The sequence below is a fragment of the Sciurus carolinensis genome (assembly GCF_902686445.1).
Source record: "Sciurus carolinensis chromosome 14 unlocalized genomic scaffold, mSciCar1.2 scaffold_123_arrow_ctg1, whole genome shotgun sequence".
Classification (NCBI taxonomy): Eukaryota; Metazoa; Chordata; class Mammalia; order Rodentia; family Sciuridae; genus Sciurus; species Sciurus carolinensis.
Genome location: NW_025920108.1, coordinates 416,052 through 435,369, shown reverse-complemented (window position 1 = coordinate 435,369; position 19,318 = coordinate 416,052). Strand labels below are relative to the sequence as shown.

The window sequence follows — 19,318 nt, the reverse complement described above, 5'->3', positions numbered from 1 at the left end:
CTTCCTAAAATAATGAGAGATTTTGCTAGATGGCAAATAGAAATACAACAGACACAAAGTCAGCTCTCAGGGAATTTGCAATCAACAGAAGAAATACTTAATTAATGAAATCCTTATATTACATGTTTACCTAACCTTAGCCCTAATCCTAACCCTGACCCTAGACCTGAACTTAACCCTAGCCATAGCCATGACCCTGACCCTGACTTTACTCTGAACCTGACCCTGGCCCTAGCACTAACCTTAACCCTAGCTGTGACACGATCCTAATCCCTAAACCTGACCCTGAACCTGACCCTAACCCTAACCTTAACCCTAGATCAAGTCCTGACCATGACTCTGACCCTAACTCTACCCTTTACCTTAGTCCTAGTCTTGACCTTGACCCAGACTCAGACACTGACCCTACCTTTGATCCTGGCCCTGACCCTATCTTTAACCCTGGATCTGACTCTAGCTACCTGAAGTTGAGAAGAGTTGTATTTAAATAACAAAACTGTGTCCTAATTTTAAAATAATTTTGGATATTTTAAAATTATTAAGATTTTTTTTTATTAACCAGTCAGCCACATACCCAGAATTGTTTGTTGTTGTTTTGTATTCTATTTTTGGTTTTAAATTTTGAACACAGTCTTGTTAAGTTGTTTAGGACCTTGGTCTTTGATAAGGCTTTGGCTGAATTTGAACTTGCTATTCTCTTGCCTCAGGCTCCCAAGTCATTGAAATTACAGATGTGGGTACAGCGATCATCTGAATTTCCAAGTTCATATATATCATTCATACAAAAATTACTACACAAAATTACTACTTCACAGTAAGAGCAAAATAAAATAATAAGAATCTTAAAAACATGCAAAAACATTTATAACTTCAGCATGTTCTTACTAAGTACTTCATTTTTTAGTATCTTTAATAGTGGGTATCACTTTGCCAAATTTCCCAATGTTTAAAGGGAGAAGTGTCCTGATGAGTACATAAGGGTATATTTAAATGACAAATTATTAGGTCATAATTATGTAATTATCAACAAAAATCACCAAAAATAACAGAAATATATCCAATCAGATTGCCAATATGGTGGTTTTTTTTTTATTTGTTTACTGTGACTAAAATACCTGACAAGAACAACTTGGGAGGAAAAATTTGTAGACTGTCAGCTCTATTCCTCAGTGCTCAAGGTAAGCAGAACACTATGGCAAAAAAAGTGGAGGAAGGTAGCAACTCATATGTTGATCAGTAAGCAGAAAGAGATTCCATGCTCCATAAACAAAAATATATACCCTGAAAGCACAGCTCCAGTTACCCAATCTCTCCATCCACACCCTACCTGATATTAGTTATCTCTCAATTAATCCCACAAGGGGATTAATTCCCTGATTGGTTTAAGACTTTCACATCTGAACCTTTTCTTTTCTGACCTTCTTTCCTTGTCTCACACATAAACTATTGGGGAACACCTCACATGCAAATTATAATATGGTTTAGCTTTATAATACTTCCCCCAAAACTCAAGTGTTAGGCATTATAGCAACATGCAGAGGTAAGGAGTTCATGTTATAAAGGCTGTACCTCAGGAACAGATCAATCCACTTACAGGCCTGGTGATATGAACTAACTACAGGCTTGGTAACTACTCATGTGGGGCAAGAGTGGAGGAAACATATAAATTGGGATATGACCTGAAACAATTCTTGTTCCTCCTCTCCATCTTTGTTTGCTAGACTACCATGACATGAGCAGCTTTCCTCTGCCACAATATTCAAACAATATTATGCTCACTGCAGACCCAGAACAAGCAATTCAACCAAAGACTAAAACATCTGAACCATTGAGCCAAAATTAACTTTTACTTCTCTAAGTTGTTTCTGATAGGTATTTTATTATCTATCATATATGATGGATATATGGTAGATAATGATTACATGTCAGTTCTCTGGATCATTTTTTCAAATATTTGTGTTTCTTCTTTCTATAAAATTAGGAGTTTGAATCTTGAAAAAAATCTCAAATAAAATTATCTAAAATATGTGGAAATAAAAATTACTAATTTATCATGTGCTGTGCAGAAATCAAAATAATAAATTCTCAAAGTTAATAAAAATAAAAAATCCATTGAGAAATCCCTCATGTCTCATGCTCTCCTATCTCTAACAACCCTTATAAATATTATCATCTTAAATTTATAGTCTCCATTTTCTTTTCTTTTTTTCACAAAAATAAGTAGACTTTATTGCAGTATTACAAAAGACTCAATTTTGTCAACATTTTACAATGCAGTTAGCTTCAAGGGTTGTGAAGGAAAATGGAAACTAGAAAGGAAATTTTCAATGGACACTTCTAAAAGAAAAACTGTCCCAGCCCTCTCACCCAAATAAAAATTCAAATGTCACTTAATTTTACTACCCCATAAGGCAGGAGTAAAGCAGCAGAAAAACTCAGGCAATTTCACCATGGATCATGTCAGAGACAAAGAAACATTCAAAACAGTCATCAGTAAGATCAGTTGTGCTCATCAATTCTGTAGTCAGTTCTTTCTCCCATTTTGCCTCCACAGCCTCCTCAGTCTCCTCCATAACCACTTGTTCTCCTCCATAGCATGCACCACTCCTGACTTCTCTGTAGCTTCCACTTTGGTCTCTACCTTAGCCCCCATAAACCCCTGGACTTTGCTCTCCTTCATAGCCACCTTGGTCTCTGCCATATGCCGGGGTCCAGCCCTAGCAGGAGTCCATGGGTTCCACACTGGTAAACGGGGCACGGGGAGACAGCGTCGCGATGGATGGAGAATGAAAGACACAGACTCTAGTTCTGGTGCAATCAATCCCACTTTATTCTGGGGAAGGCTGGGTTTATATACATTTTCTTCAGGCTATAATGGCAGTCTTGTGGTTAATATTAAGAAGTTTCCAAAGCATAGGCAGAAAACAACAACCTTACAGATCATTCTTACCTAATCACAATTGTTTTAAGAATATCTAACTACGTCAGTGAACTAATACAATATTTACTTCCTTAATATCTAAACTCTATGTGACCTAAGACTATTCTTATTATTCTCGCAGTTAAAGTGATAGACAAATAATCCCATGTGACCATTTCTATTAGGTTCCTCTGGTTAATATCTAAATTGCTGAGTTAAGGGTTACAGGAGGGCAGCGGTCCCAATGGTTATTGTGTGCCAACATAATTATAGGGGTGACATATTCTTTGTAGGAAGGAAGGAATGTTGTGGAACCTTATTCTCTTACCTCACCACCACACATAAACAAAACCATTGTTAAAATTTAACCAGCCTGTTGAAGAGAAAGGCAGATTTATAACTATTTTCTCCAGAGGCTTTCAGAGACTCATTGCACGGTTGCAAAATTATTTTAATTTTGTTAATGGTAAAGACCCATTGTTTTTCAGATTGTAGGTAATATTTTCTAGAATTTTTGTTGTATTCCCTTCATCCCCTTAAGCAATCCGTTCAGACTGAAATGAGTAATATATTATCAGAAAAACACAGCAGAGAAAACACCATGCTCCGGAGCAAAACATCCGGCAATTCCTTTTAGGATGAGCCTTTGCAATCATCCTCCAGAGGATCTTTGTCAAGCACTGGATGGAATTCCGGACGCCCCCGCAGCCATAACCTCCTTCTCTGTCTCCACCATAGTCACCTCCTCTGTCCCCACAATACAAACTCCACTTCTGTCTCAACCATGGTCCCCCCACTTCTCTCTCCACCACAGCCACTGGCACTGTTGTGGAAATGAGAAGATGGCACTTGGAAACTAGGAGAAACAAAAATATTATCTTTCTGATGACCCCTTGGGAGGTAAACCTATTCCAAGTGTACATAAAAAGAACTCCAAACAGACAGTGACAGGAGCTTGGGTAGTGTAGTACAAGAGGGGAGTAATGGGGTTCACAGATCAGCAGAGGTGCCTCCTCTGGTACCCAGAGTCAGTACCCTGCATAAATGGTAGGCCCGGAAAATGGCTACCAAGGTAAAGGCTGGATCATCCCCAGCATGAAGGCACTACAGGATCAGGTGAAATATAGGGTCATTGAGGGTCATAGCTGCCACTTTTTTCTAGCTGACACTTTTTCCATCTCATCTTTGCCAGAATAAAGAGCCAAAAGAAGAGGAAAATTAAAAAAAGAGGACAAAACAGAGGAAAATTTTGCCATAACTTATGATTTCATTAAGAAAAAAAAAATTGGAGATGAAAACAGAATTGTGGAGATGTGACCAGTATAAGTGAGTAACATTAATCATATGGGAAACATTCTTTTCTTGCCTAGAGCTATGAGCCACAAAATAGAAGATGTACCACAAGTTGGCAGGAGTTTGGGGGCAAGAAAGTGCTAATGACAGAGTATTTATAGCAATATTTAATCTGCTTCTCACTTCTCAATTCTCTATCTCATTTATTGTGGTCTTCAAAATACGGATTTTCATGTTACCTTCCAGGTCAGCTTGCCCTTCCATCATTCTACCTGTTTTATTGTGTGTTCCAAATATAAATTTTAATTTTTGTTTGTTAATTCACCATCTGCAATCATAAGAGCAAAAACAATAACCTAAAAATTAAAATAGTGACAATGGTCAAACTTATATGCCTATAAATGTTATGTATCACTTTTTTCCATATGAATTTTCCTCTATGTGTATGTAACTTTGACCTGTCAGAAATAATACTTCTTAAATTTTCATTTCTTTATTTTTGACACTTTCATGGATACCAAATTACTGACAAAAAAATAAAATTTGTCTTTGGAATTGACCACAATTAATGAGCTTGAATGAAGTGAAGCATAGTATCAGAGTTGCTTGGTGAAGCATAGAGCCTGATGGTCTAGTCTATAATAAAGGAGATACAGACTTGAGGAGAGATAAGTAGAACTCAAATTGAGAAGCAAAAATATATAATTTTAATGTCCCTATAATCAGCAAGTGAGTTTCAGTTACTTTTGCTGTCATCTGCACAGTAGGTTATTTTTATCACAAATAAGACTATATATTACCACTCAATGTGTGGGCAAGTCACTCAAATTGTACAAGTGAGATCTGTACTTCACTCTCTGTCCTAGTTAGAAGTAAACATCTGTGCATGAATGTTGAAAAATATGTGTCCAGTATTTTAAAATATTGGAATATTAAAAAGTAAGTGATAGGTGTTTCCTGCCTAATTTTTGCAATTTTAAGTGAAGTTTACAAACTTCTTTTGGTAGTCTTGCCTCAATTCTTATTTTTTGAAATTTCTGATAGTTATAACTATTACTTTAATTCTCTGAATATCTTCACTAAACCTTCAATAATGCTTCTTTTGCCTTAATGAGCCTGAGTCAGGCATTGTTTTTTAGACAATATGCAAAAGTTGATATAAACTATTGCTGACAATGTAATTGCACCTGTATTTATAAGTTGAGGTAGTAAATCATAGAAAGTAGTGCCACATCATCATCACGAGGCTTTATGCTGAAAGAGTAAGAAATAGAATTAAACTAAGTGATGCATCGTGTCCATGATTGATTAGGGGAATGCATAAAGAATGTTTGCAGATAAAAACAAAATTATTAGATTCCACACAACAACCTGGTATGAACTGCACATCATCAACCAAAACTCAAGTAGGGGGAACGGGTTGTGGTGAAAAATACAGAGAAAAAGAAACCACAGAGACATTCCCATGTAAAACTGGGGTCAACTGGGACACTGCACTCTGGTGGAGGAAGAGTGACCCACAACTAGTGCTGCAAGTGTATTATACAGGGCCTTCTAATCAGAAAGTTAACTATAGGAGCACTGTAAATTGCTCAAGGCTTGTGAGTAATGAGGAGGTCTCTTTGTGTACTAAATATCTACATAACTAGAAACACTTTTGCAATCTTCCATATATATCTACTCCATGGCTTTTGTTGCCAGAAATCTGCAGGATCAGAGCCTTGCGAGAAGTGGAGAGTTCTAAGTTTGAGTAGGAGATTCCATTGGAATCTCTAACAATGGCTCCAGAATGCACCTCCAACAGTAGTCAGAGTTCCCCTTTGGGGTACCTACTTACTCACAACTTTGTCTGGTCTGTGGTGATCATTCTCAATGTCCCTCATCTACACAGGATTCAAAACTTGCCCTTTCTAATCATCAAACTCAGAGAATATCATGGAAAATTTCTAATATAAGAGCATATTCTGAGTTGTTTTACTTGTATATTTTGGAAAACATTGACTCAAATATACCTGTGTCACAGATTTCAAATACACAACAAAATCACTAAAGATTTTCTCATTTTCTTTTTGACTTTATTTTTGGAAGGATTTGGTATATCTTTGAATGCGAAGTTTTATAAAATGGCAATTGAAAGGCAAAATCTTTTCATTTCGAAATTCTAGTTACTGCATATTTTGAGACCACAGACCAAACATGCAAGGAATTATGGGGTGTTTTCATTCATTCATAAGTGACAAATAACTTTTAGGATGATCTTACTCAGTTTTGAAACCACCGATTAGTTTTTCAGTATTTGTGAATTGTATTTTGACTATGTTTTATATCCTCAAAATATTTAATCATATATTTTTGATACCCCTTCAAAATGGTAGAATAACATATTGTGCTACATCTTATATTTTGTTGTATTTGAATGATCTACCTTTTAGTTACATGCTATGCAATTTTATATTGCTAACTCATATAATTTTTGCGTGCTTGTGTATGTGTACCAGTGACTAAATACAGAGGCGCTTGGCCAGTAAGCCACATCTCCAGCTCTATGTTGTATTTTATTTAGAAACCAGGTCTCATTGAGTTGCTTAGCACCTCACTTTTGAGGAGGCTGGTTTTGAACTCATAATCCTCCTATCTCAGACTTCCAAACTGCTGGGATTACAGGCATGTGCCACCATGCTCTGCTGCTAACTCATGTTTGACAAGTTATGGTCTATAGGATTGTTCAAAGTATTGTTAAATGTCCTTTATCAGTTTTTCCAAATTCTTACACAAGAGGCATTACTGGATTACTACTAGGCATGGTTTAATTTTTCTTGATTTTTGCTTTTATTTCTGACTTTCATTACAATTTGAGGAGACTTTTTTTATGAATTCACTTATTCTTCCCTCCCATATGATGATTTTATTCACACAACATAAACACAGAAATTCTTCCCTTCCTGCCACAATGAAAAGATATTTTTGATGAAATTCTGTTGATGGCACAGAAACTGAAATCCAGAATCTCAACAAAGAAGAGAAAAGTTGAAAATTAGGACTGGGCCCAAAGTATATCTTTCTTTCAGAGACTGAGTAGAGATGCTCAGCTAAATTTCTTCAAGTATGTTCAGATTACTACTCTCCTGTTATACTTAGACATTTCTCTTCTTTTCACATTTCTGCTGAGAGAGAGAGAGAGAGAGAGAGAGAGCACGAGAGAGAGAGAGAGACTGTACATATAGAGAAAGGAGTCACAGGATAAATTATCTGAATCAGAGAATAAACAGTTTTCCTCTAGAACTGATGCTTTGTCCTCCAAAGAGTACACAGGATATGGATAGTACATGTATAAAATTGAAGTTCCAAGAAAGCAGAACAGATATCATGGTGTTGTAGTAGGAGTTCATTTATTTTTTCACATCAAATTTTTTCTGAACTTTATGTGCCAACCCCACACCAAAAATATTTATTTTGTCCAGTACAATTACCCCTCATTTGAACAAGAAGTTGGTATGTTTAAATACTCTGCTCTTTCACCTAGATTCTGCCCTCATCACCCTGAAAAATTACCAAACTTAGTTAAGAACTTTTCTAATGTCCCCTGCATTTTCACATTTTTATTCTCTCCATCTCACATCCTAGAGATACACTACCTGAAATCCAATATTTGGCAAAATTTTGTTTTTCAAAATCATTAAATATGTATGAACTTATGTCACCACTATTTCTACATTAATGGCCTGTTCCCAATTCTGGCTTCACCAGTATGTGCCTGTTGTAAACTGTTAGTAATTTCACATTCTTCTGACAGTTCAACATGATCTCTGCTGACTCTGCTGGCATATTGATCATAGTTGGTCATATGTGTATTAGGTAATACACTTTTCCCTTTAGTTCACCTCTTGTACATCCTCCAAAACAACTTTGCATAAATTTGCCTTGCCCAAGAAAATAAATACAAGTAAGAATGGGGTTCTTGTTTGAAGTTCATGTGTATTGATCTATCCTTAATCACATAGTAAGAGTCTATCCTGTGACTATTGCAATAAACACAATATTTCCATTCTGGTTTCTACCACTAAATTTTTTAAGTGTAGTACAATATTTATTGTGTCCATGCATGATCTGGATGACTGTATTTGCACAATGTGTAATACATTTATGGAGTAGAGACTGTAAGCTGTATCCCTTCCACCTGGTCATACTAGTGTGTTATATTTATCAAAATTCCTCATAGGTAGTTCTGATCATTTGTTAAACATTCTATAATTAAAAATGATTTAAAGTGAAAAGTGCCACTGCCAGGCACAGCCACACAAAACTCCACACTTGTCCATGCACTTTCCTTTTTTTTTTCTGGGATATTGGTAAGACAAAGTTACCTAGAAAGCTCTATGCTCAAGATGACAAAGTTTTCTTTCATCATGATCTATGAATTGTGAATTATATCATGGAGGAGACTTACCATTTTTCTGCCTGCAACAGTGTTCTGAATCTAAGAAAGAAATTCCTCAGGAAGTTGTTATTACCTGGGCTACTTCTATGATGTCAGGATGTAAATTTGTTTTGAGAGGCAAATAATCTCACTTGGTATGGAATAAATGGATAATTAAGGCCAATGTAAATATGTATCTTCCCCTAACCTATTGATGTGTTTGATTTTTATGTATTCACATAAATATAAAGAAGTAAAAGTGTTTGACATGTCTCAGTTTATACTCAGTAAGATATTGAATATGCGTGGATTTTATTGAAGGTGCCTGAAGAAAACATGCCTATCCAGGTCTCTTCATGTGACCATTAGGAAACATGAAAGATGCAAACATTATTAAAAATATCAGGTTATACTTAGAAATTTTTTGGAAGTATTAGATTGTGCTCTGAGGTATTAACCACAATTTAAAATGTTGTGTTTGGCTCCTATTCATCTCTTACCATCATGTAATAATATTCTATTCCATGGGAGCAATTTGTTTACAGTTAATCTATATATTTACAACCACTATCTCATTTCTCATAAAGAGCCAAATCTTATCTCAATTTACACTGTTAAAAAGTATGTGTCTGCCTGGGGATATAGCTCAGTTGGTAGAGTGCTTGCCTTGCAAGCACAAGGCCCTGGGTTCAATCCCCAGCACCACAAAAAAAAAAAAATATGTCTGTGTGTGCAAGTGTGTGTGTGTGTGTGTGCATCTTTTTCTCTTTATAATTTACAAAGGATACCCAGGTTTATATCTTTGAGTTTGAAATAAGGCATTTTTAAAATTCCTGAGTACATAACTTCCATGTGACTTCATATGCATCCCTTAACAATCAGTTTTAAAGTATTTAATATTTTTCAATATTTTTCTCATTTCTAGGATCCAATTTCAGCTTCATTTTCTAAAAAGTTATATTGGTTCTTTTTAGCTTATATTGACAATAAAACCTGTCTTAATATAATTGGATATGCAGATAATATTTCTTTTTCTAATTCAGATCAATGAAAATAGTTAATATTACAAAATTAATAATAGTCATTTCCCCAATTTAATTAGATATAAGTATAACAAGGGGAAATTGGTAGATACTTAGTTAAGGTAGGTAGCTTGAATACAAAGCCACAGAAACAAAATTGAATCATCTGATTATTTTCTTAACTCTCAGAAAACTTGAGCCCTCAAGGAGACCTCAGGAAGTAGAGGAAAACAAAAACATTTTCCCTTCTTTTCTACTTCAGTCACTTGCTTTTTAAAAATTCTCTCACCTCTCCTAATTTTCAAATAATTAGAAACCCTACTTTCTTTCTGTTTGAAGAGCAGTTGATGGTTATCTAAACCTAGAGAATATGCCAACACATACCATTGACATCTTTGTAAACTGAGGGGTGAATGTATTATTCCAATGCTTCCTATTTTGCTTTTCTCTCATGGTGTAACTCTTTAGATGGTTACTCAGATCAAGTAACTTTTTATCAGAAGTTTAACTCTCCAAAATTTAGTTGATGAGCAAGAATAAAATTTCTACCTGAAGAAACAAAATACAAAATGGAGTAAGGCTATCTGTTCACTAGATCACTGTCATGAGCAGTTCTCAGGATAACATTCATTTTTTATGAGGCCAGCTATCACTAAGGCCTCAGTAAGTATTATGAACAATTGATAACATCACAGTCCAGGGACCCAGTCAATCTTCATGGTACTGCAGCATTGCTAAAGTCCATCATCTGAGATGATTTCTTTATACAGAATACATTGAGTATATTTTATCATTAACTTGAATTTTCATACTTGCACTTGATAGTAAAATTAGAGATGATATAGCTTAAACAAAGAAAATCCTTCTGTGTATCTATGAACACTGCATTAGTCAATCTCCCCAATGATGAGTATACAGCTCTATCCCAGAGGGTCAGACTCAACACCATACTTGTCTCATATAAAAAATAAAGATTATATATCATAAGTAACATTGACAGCATACAGAAACCTACATGAGATGCATGTTGGAAAGTGGGTATGGTCTGAGGGCCTCTCATTCATCCATAAACACCTAACAATTATTAAATGTCCCTGCTTCTGACAATAGTCTCATGCAACTCCACAGCCAGAATACCTCTCCTGTCACTCTTCCTCACAATTTCAACATTGGCACATTCACCATACCTGAGCTTTCTAAGAATTGCTGTTCTCATCAAGCCCATACTTTTCACACAACTTTATTCTATTCATTAGCCCAATTTGACTTTGAAAAACATGTAGATTCTATACAGACTTTGAGCTCCAATAAAGTCTTTTTACTCCCACCCACTTTGTAATGCACTTTGTCTTTGAGGGTCCATATGTTTTTATGAATATTTTTCTTTAGTTTTGTTACAAGGGATGGAACCCAGGGATGCTTAACCTCTGAGCCATCACCTCCACCATTTTCATTTTTTTGAGCAGGATCTTACTAAGTTGCTTAGGATCTTGCTAAATTGCAGATGCTGACTTTGAACTTGCAATACTCCTGCCTCAGACTGCTGAATGCTGAGATTACAGTGCATTCAACCATGCCCAGCACCATTACTCTTAATTATAGTTCAGCCTCCTTTGTTCTTTATACCTATATAGGCTCATTACTCTGGGTGCTCTCTTATGTACCATGATCACTGAATAGAAGGCACATTTATCAATAACATTTCCACATTTTAAGCTAGTTTAAAATGTAAAAATACAACACAGTTACTATCTTGCATATATCAAATTGGTAAAAATGGGAGGTCAAAACTATACAAAATGATTACCTGGATACAATCTCATGAGAAATCTTCATGAACTGAAATATTGATTTATGTGCCATATTGGCACATTATGAATGAGGCTATATTTCATAAAAGTCGACATTCAAATAACCTACTACTTTATAATCTCACTTTATAAAGGACATTTACAAGAATGGTGTTTCTAGCATTTAATTTTCTATTTTGATCATGAACTCTAAGGCTCTATCTGAAAATAATTAATAGACAAATTTTGGTGGGTGATGGTTGTTTAATTCACTTCCAAAAGCAGAGCTCAAGCTGAGCAAAGTATGCCATGTGGAGGAGTATCAGGAGAGTACCAGTGATCAGGGATCAAAAAGAAAATATAACTCAATGAAATACTTGCAAGAGTTTAATGAACACTCTACTAGTCAATATTTATATTGAGTATTAATAACCCAATAATCTATCAATTTTAACATGACAAAAATTTTAATGTACCTCAGAATAAATGTATCACATAGACCTAGATCCATGGGAAAGTTTACTCTTCATGTATTCTGTTCCTACTGTTGCCATAAAAAGTTACCAAATTACATCACTTAAAATAATTGTATTTTTTTTGTTCTAGTTCTTGAGATAAAAATCCACTAAGAGCATTGAGGCATAAAATCAATATGTGACCATGGTGCTCCTGTCACTAGGTTCAATTTGAGGATATTTCCTCACACACAAGTTTCATAGCTGCCTGAAATCCTTATCTCTTGTTCATTTTCTTCATCTTCAACAGGCATCAGCCCTACAACTGCTTCCATGGTCACAGGTACACCCTGAGTACTCTCTTATCTGCCTCTCACAGAAGACAGTGTGCTCACCTTAACTGCACTGATGATCCAGGAAAATCTTCCCATTCAGACTACTTGACTTCATCTTATCTGTAAAGTCTCTTTTGCCATGCAAAGTCACATTATATAGATTCCATTAATTAGGAGAGTTGCAGTTGGAGAAAGATTGTAAGAACACTGGGTTCTTTCTTCATCCTGCTAGACAAAAATAAAACCATAGAGTTAGAGTGAATTCACCTATACTAAAATATAGTAATATGTAATATGATAGTGGAAACTTGAAATTGAGAAAAGGTTGGAATTAAAGGACAGTAATAACATAAATGTAATGAATAAGACAATGCATTATTAAAAAAATCACTTGAAAAAATGCCAGGGTCCAGCCCTAGCAGGGTTTGGGGATCCTAGGTGGATGGGAGGTTTTGGCGTGGTGGAGAAACAGCACACAGAGACACCAAGTGTTCTGAGGCTGAATCTGTCTTTATTTTGTCTGCTAGCCTTTTTACAGATATTTTTCTTTAGTAATGATTATATCATTTTATGGTAAGTTTAAAATAATAAAAACCTTCAAAAGTACAATATATATTTCTTCTCAAAGTACACATTCTCTCTGTATGACAGCCCAGACCAAAACAACTTTATTTCCCAGCTAGATTAAAACAACATTGTCTCCCCGATAAACTAAAACAACCTTGTATCCCAGCTAAACTGAGAGCACCATGATCTGACAGCCTTCAACCTTCAGAACAATCATGTCACTAGATTTTCTGAAAAATGACCACCAACATGAACTCCAGTGTTTAAAGTGAAAAGTTTTTACCATTTTTAAAGGGCAAAGAAATCAACTTATACTTAATATTTAGTCTATTCTATTTCATTTAATTGCAGACTACAGTCTTATTCTGATTCTCAAATAATTAGACTAAATATAGGAAAAGCACAAATTATATTTTAAATAACCTAATTATTTTTTATGTAATATATTTCTAGAATCAACTTTTAAAAGTAGGAAAGCAACAAAGGGTAAACACCGCATCCAAGCTCAGAGGAATGGCTCTTTATCCATCTATTATTACACTAAAGCAATCACAGGCACCTTTAAACTCAAGCACAGTTACAATTGTTTATTTTCATATATTTTATCTATGTATTACTGCTAAATTTTCATTGTGCACTACTTTGTGTCCCAATACAGTAAAATCTTCCCAATGTTTTTCCAATAACTTTCTAATGATATATTGATTATTAATATTAAAAAGCAAGTACACATTGAGACATGCCATGCCTATGGCCCCCAAGAGGGAGGATGATCAACAGAACCATGTCAAGTGTTGTGTCCTCTATTCCAACAGAACCGTGTCAAGTGTCAGATCCTCTACTCCAAAAGAGTCACGTCAAATATCAGAGAGGCAAGAAATGGATGCAGCCAAAAATAAACACTTCTAAAATGAATAAAATGGCAATTGTAAAAATATTTTATGCTATAAATTTCAGGCAGATTTAATAAAGAAGAACTCCACATGTATAACTAAAAAGAACAGATAAAATAATAGAAGAAATCCAAGATGGGATAACAAGTCAATATTATTATAAAAAAATTTGGGATATTTGGAGCTCTGAAAATTTTAGATACTAAACAAATTTATAACAAAATAACCTAATAAATAAATTCTATATCTGAAAGATATAGAAGGCAGCATAAAATTTTATATTTGGTAAAGAAATTTTGATAAAGTAGGGCAAAGAAAAAAATAGAATTATTCCAAATAAAATTTATTCTTTTGTGAAGTGTCTTTTTTAATCTTCTGCTTGGTTTCTTAACCCATTTATTGATTGGGTTATTTGTTTTTCTGGTATTAATTTTTTGAATCTTTTTATAGCCTGGAGATTAATGCTCTATGTGAGGTGCATGTGATGAAGTTTTTCTCCCATTAAGAAGACTCTCTCTTAGTTTTATCGAGTGTTTCATTTGATGAGAAGAAACTTTTTAGTTTAAATCCATTTTATGTATTGATTCTTGATTTTACTTCTTGTACTTTAGGAATCTTGTTAAGGAAATCATATACTAAGTCAAATTGGTGAAGATTTGGGCCTATTTTTTTCTCCTATGAGGTGTAGGGTCTCTGGTCTAGTGCCTAAGTCTGTGTTCCACATTGAGTTGAGTTTTGTTCAGGGTGAGAGATAAGGGTTTAAATTCATTTTGCTACATGTGGATTTCCATTTTTCCCAGTGCCAATTACTGAATAGGATATCCTTTCTCCAGTGAATGTTTTTGACATCATTGTCAACATCTTCAGCAATTATTATTAGAAATCAAAACTGCTCAAAGATTTCATCTCACCCCAGTCAGAATGGCTATTATCAAGAATACAAACATCAATAACTGTATTGATGTAAGGAGAAAAGTAAAGTCATACATTGCTGGTGGGAATGCAAATTGCTGCAACCATTATGGAAAGCAGTATGGAGATTCCTCAGTAAACTTGAAATGGAAACACCATTTGATCCAGCTGTCCAACTGTTCAGTTTACACCCAAAGGACTTAAAATAAGTATATTGCAGTGACACAGCCACATCAATGTTCATAGCAGCTCAATTCACAACAGCTAAACTGTGGAACCTAACTATGTGCCCTCTGAGAGTTGAATGGATCAATGGGATATATATATAATTATAATTATATATATAATATATATATGATATAATAATGATACATATATCATTATTATACATATTATAGTGATATGTGTATATGTATAAATAATGATATATATGTAATGATATATATAAACAATGATATTATTACATATATATATAAATAATGATATATATATATGTATCATTATATATATATGCATTTCATTAAATATACATATATATAATGAAATATTCCTCACATTTAAAGTAGAATGAAATCATGGCATTTTCCAGTGAATGGGTCGGCTGGAGAATATCATAATAATTGAAATAAACCAATTTCATAAACACAAGAGCTGAATTTTTTTCTGTTACACTGATGTTAATTCACAATGTGGGGGACTAGGAAAGAATAGGGTTACTTTAGATTAGGTAGAGGGGACTGAAGGGAGGGGAGAGTTTGGGGACAGGAATGATAGTAGAATTAAAAAGACATTATTACCTTGTGTACATATATAACTATACAACTGGAGAGATTCTACATCATGTATTACCAGAAGAATGAGAAATTATACTCCATTCTGTATTTTGTATCAAAGTGCATTTTACTGCCATGTAAAACTAATTGTGACAAACAAATTGAAAATAAAACTTATTTAAAAATAGAAGTGAAAGATGCAACAAAGCAATAACTACAGCTTCTGACACAAATAGGTTAACAACTTAAGTGTGCAATGTTGCGAACACAAAAATAAGTGAAAATGTCATTAAAGAAGATGTCCAACTTTCAGTGCTTAGAAGACAGAAGAACCTTGAGCAGAATCAACTTGGAATACAGATTGATGTGGGATAGGGTGAGAACTGATTCATCCAATTACATTATAAAATTTTCTATGAATAATGTTCTTCCCCCAGGTCATTGCTAACTCTTTTGAACTTGTTGGAAAAAATGAACCAGGTCCAACCCTGTGGCCATGGACTGCAGTTACAGTCTCTTCTTCTACCCTGTTCTGTCTCACCAGGGCCTCCAGTTCTGTCTCAACCACTGTGTTTTATCTAGTGATGTCTCTCACCTCTGCTTTTGCCTTATCTCTTCTTCCTGTCTTAACAGTGCATATAACATCCCAGGATGAATTATTTTTGTGTTCAGTTCATTGCATTTGATTGTTCAATTTAAAACTATTTCTGGATTCTTCCCATGCAGCAGCCACCCTATTCTCCCTGCTCTTCAGAGCCTCTTGTCTATCTACTTTTTAATTTCTAGGATTTAAATTCACTGCCAAGTCTTCTGAAGAAGAGAAGCTCTTGTTGGGAGGGCTCAACTTCAATACTGATGAGCAGATGTTGGAAGATCACTTCAGCAACTTTGGGCCTATTTCAGAGGTGGTTGCTTTCAAGGGCCGGGAGACTCAGTGACCTTGGGATTTTTGTTTCATTAACTTCACCAACCCAGAACATGCCTCAGATGCCATGAAAGCCAAGAATGGAGAGTCCCTGGATGGTCATCAGATCTGTGTGGAAGATGCAGGCAAGTCTGGTCAGACACCAGAGGGGATGCCTTTGGGGTCAATGAACTTGGTCACAGATAGAGTTGGTGGGAACCAAGACTATGGGAGTGGCTGGTATGAGAGTTGACCTGGAAGATATGGATATGGATATGGGTGATCCCGAGACAATAGTGGCAGAAGTCAGGGTGGCTATGACCGCTACTCAGAAGGAGATTATGGAGACAATTATGACAATTGAGTTGAGGCATGCACACATAAAGTACATAAACAAGGAAAAGCACTTCTGATCCAGGATCATCCCTCCAAATCATTCTATTTATAAAGACTTTTGGAGCTGTGCTGAAATATCTGTTTTAGTACATCAACTTCTACTTTTAAAATAAGTTCTCAAAATTGCTTGTTAAAAGAACTTTTAAAAAGTTCCATGTACATTTTTTTCTCATTTAAAGACAAATTTGGGGACATATGTTGAGTCCCAGGTATTTTTCCATTTACCAGGTTTTTAGTTTGGGCTCTCAGGATTATTGCTTCTGGCAAAACAAACATTTGGCAAGACTTAATTTTATTAACATTAAAGTTGGAGATATTTTTAAAAACCTGTACACAATGTTTATCATCATTAGAGAACAATTTCCAAATGCAATTTTAACAATCTGTGTCAATAATGTGAAACTTTTTCTTAAAATTCAAGATCACTGGTTCAAGGCAATGGTGGTCATTGAAAAATGAGAGATACCCTGGAAAAGCTTCCCAGCTTAGGATTTTTGTTATAGCAACCTGAATGGATTAAGATACTTTCTTCACAGACAAATAATTTATAATAAAAACAATGGTTTAAAAACATTTGAATAGAATTTTATCATTTAAAACACTATTGCCATATGGAACCAAGATGGCAAACTAGAGGGTGACTGCATCTCCTGTCACTCCAGAACCCAGGATTCAAGAAGGGGAGGCAATGAGAGACTCAGACTAACATAGAGCAACGGGATGAGTTTCTCCCACCAGGTGAAGTTTGGCCCGGGTGGCAGGCCGGGACAGGGGTAGATTTTTGGAGTAGTGAAGGGTAGCTAGAGTCTTCCCCAAGCAGCCCTGCTTTCTCCGGTGGCAGGCTCCTTCCACAGCGAGCTTCTCAGAGCAGACTGCCCAATGAGAGCCTTTCTGCACAGAGCCAGCTCCAAGCCCCGGGCCCAGCGGTGGGCCCTGGCCTGCTGGTGGCTTCTGGGACCAGGGCAGGGAAGCCAGAGACTTCCCCAAGCAGCCATGCTCCCTCTGGTGGCAGGCTCCTTCCACAGCCAGCTTCTTGGAGCAGGCTGCCCAGTGAGAGCATTTCCACACAGAGTCAACCCTCAGCCCTGGAACCAGTAGCGGGAGAGAGGAAGCTTTCTTCAGAGGCACCGCATTATCAACTTCCTCCAAGACATCATGCTACTGAAGACTGGGAGGTGATATACTGGAAATCTACAGGGACACAGTAAGCCAAAGAAGAAATCTGAAATATCTCAAAATCCCACTGATATCTGACCAATATGAGAAAACAAGGGAAGAAAATGTCCCAAACAAACTTAGATACTATATCAATAAAACCCAATGACACCACAGCAGAAGAAATGTCAGAAAGGGAGTTCAGAATGTACATAAATAAAACAATCAGGGAAAAAACTAAGGAGATGAAAGAGCAAATGCAGGCATTGAAGAAGGAAATGAAAAAGCAAATGCAGGCATTAAATGATCGCAACAATCAACAGTTAAAAGAGCAAATACGGGAAGCATGAGATCATTTCCTTAAAGAGTTAGAGATACTGAAAAATAAAACAAACAGAAATCCTTGAAATGAAGGAAACAATAACCAAGTTAAAAACTCCATAGAAAGTATAACCAATAGGATAGATCACCTGGAAGACAGAACCTCAGACATTGAAGACAAAATATTTAATATTTAAAACAAAGTTGACCAAACGGAGAAGATGGTAAGATATCATGAACACAATCTACACGAAATATGGGATATGATGAAAAGGCCAAATTTAAGAATCATTGGGATTGAGGAAGGCACAGAGAAACAAACCAAAGGAATAAACAATCTATTCAATGAAATAATATCAGAAAATTTTCCAAATCTGAAGAATGAAATGGAAAACCAGAAACAAGAGGCTTATTGGACTCCAAATATACAAAATTACAACAGACCCACACCAAGGCACATTATTATGAAAATCCCTAACATACAAAATAAAGACAGAATTTTAAATGCCATGAGAGAAAAGAATCAAATTACATTCAGGGGGAAATCAATAAGAATATCAGCAGATTTTTCAATCCAGACCCTAAATGCTAGAAGGGCATGGAACAACATCTACCAAGCCCTGAAAGAAAATGGATGCCAACCAAGAAGCGTATACCCAGCAAAACTTACTTACAGATTTGATGATGAAATAAAATCCTTCCATGATAAACAAAAGCTAAAAGAATTTACAAAAAGAAAGCCACCATTACAGAACATTCTCAGCAAAATATTCCATGAGGAAGAGATGAAAAACAATGATGAAATTCAGCAATTGGAGGAACTAGTCTAAAGGAATAGCCAAATAAAGGAGAAACCAAATCATGTCAAAAAAGAAATATGAGTCAAATGACTGGGAACACAAATCATATCACAATAATAACCATGAATGTTAATGACTTGAACTCATCAATCAAAAGACATAGACTGGCAAATTGGATTAAAATGAAAAATCCAACAATATGCTGCCTGAAAGACACTCATCTCATAGAAAGAGATACCCATAGACTAAAGGTGAAAGGATGGGAAAAACCATACCATGCAGATGGATACAGCAAAAAAGCAGGAGTATCCATCCTCATATCAGATAAGGTGGACTTCAAGCCAAAACTAGTCATAAGGGATAAA

The 19,318-nt window shown here is 35.5% G+C and overlaps 1 pseudogene; it reads left to right on the top strand.

Annotated features, from left to right (window-relative positions):
* Positions 1-16,645, top strand: part of LOC124973305 (uncharacterized) — a 59,626-nt pseudogene extending 42,981 nt beyond the window's left edge.
* Positions 16,646-19,318: the final 2,673 nt, after the last annotated feature.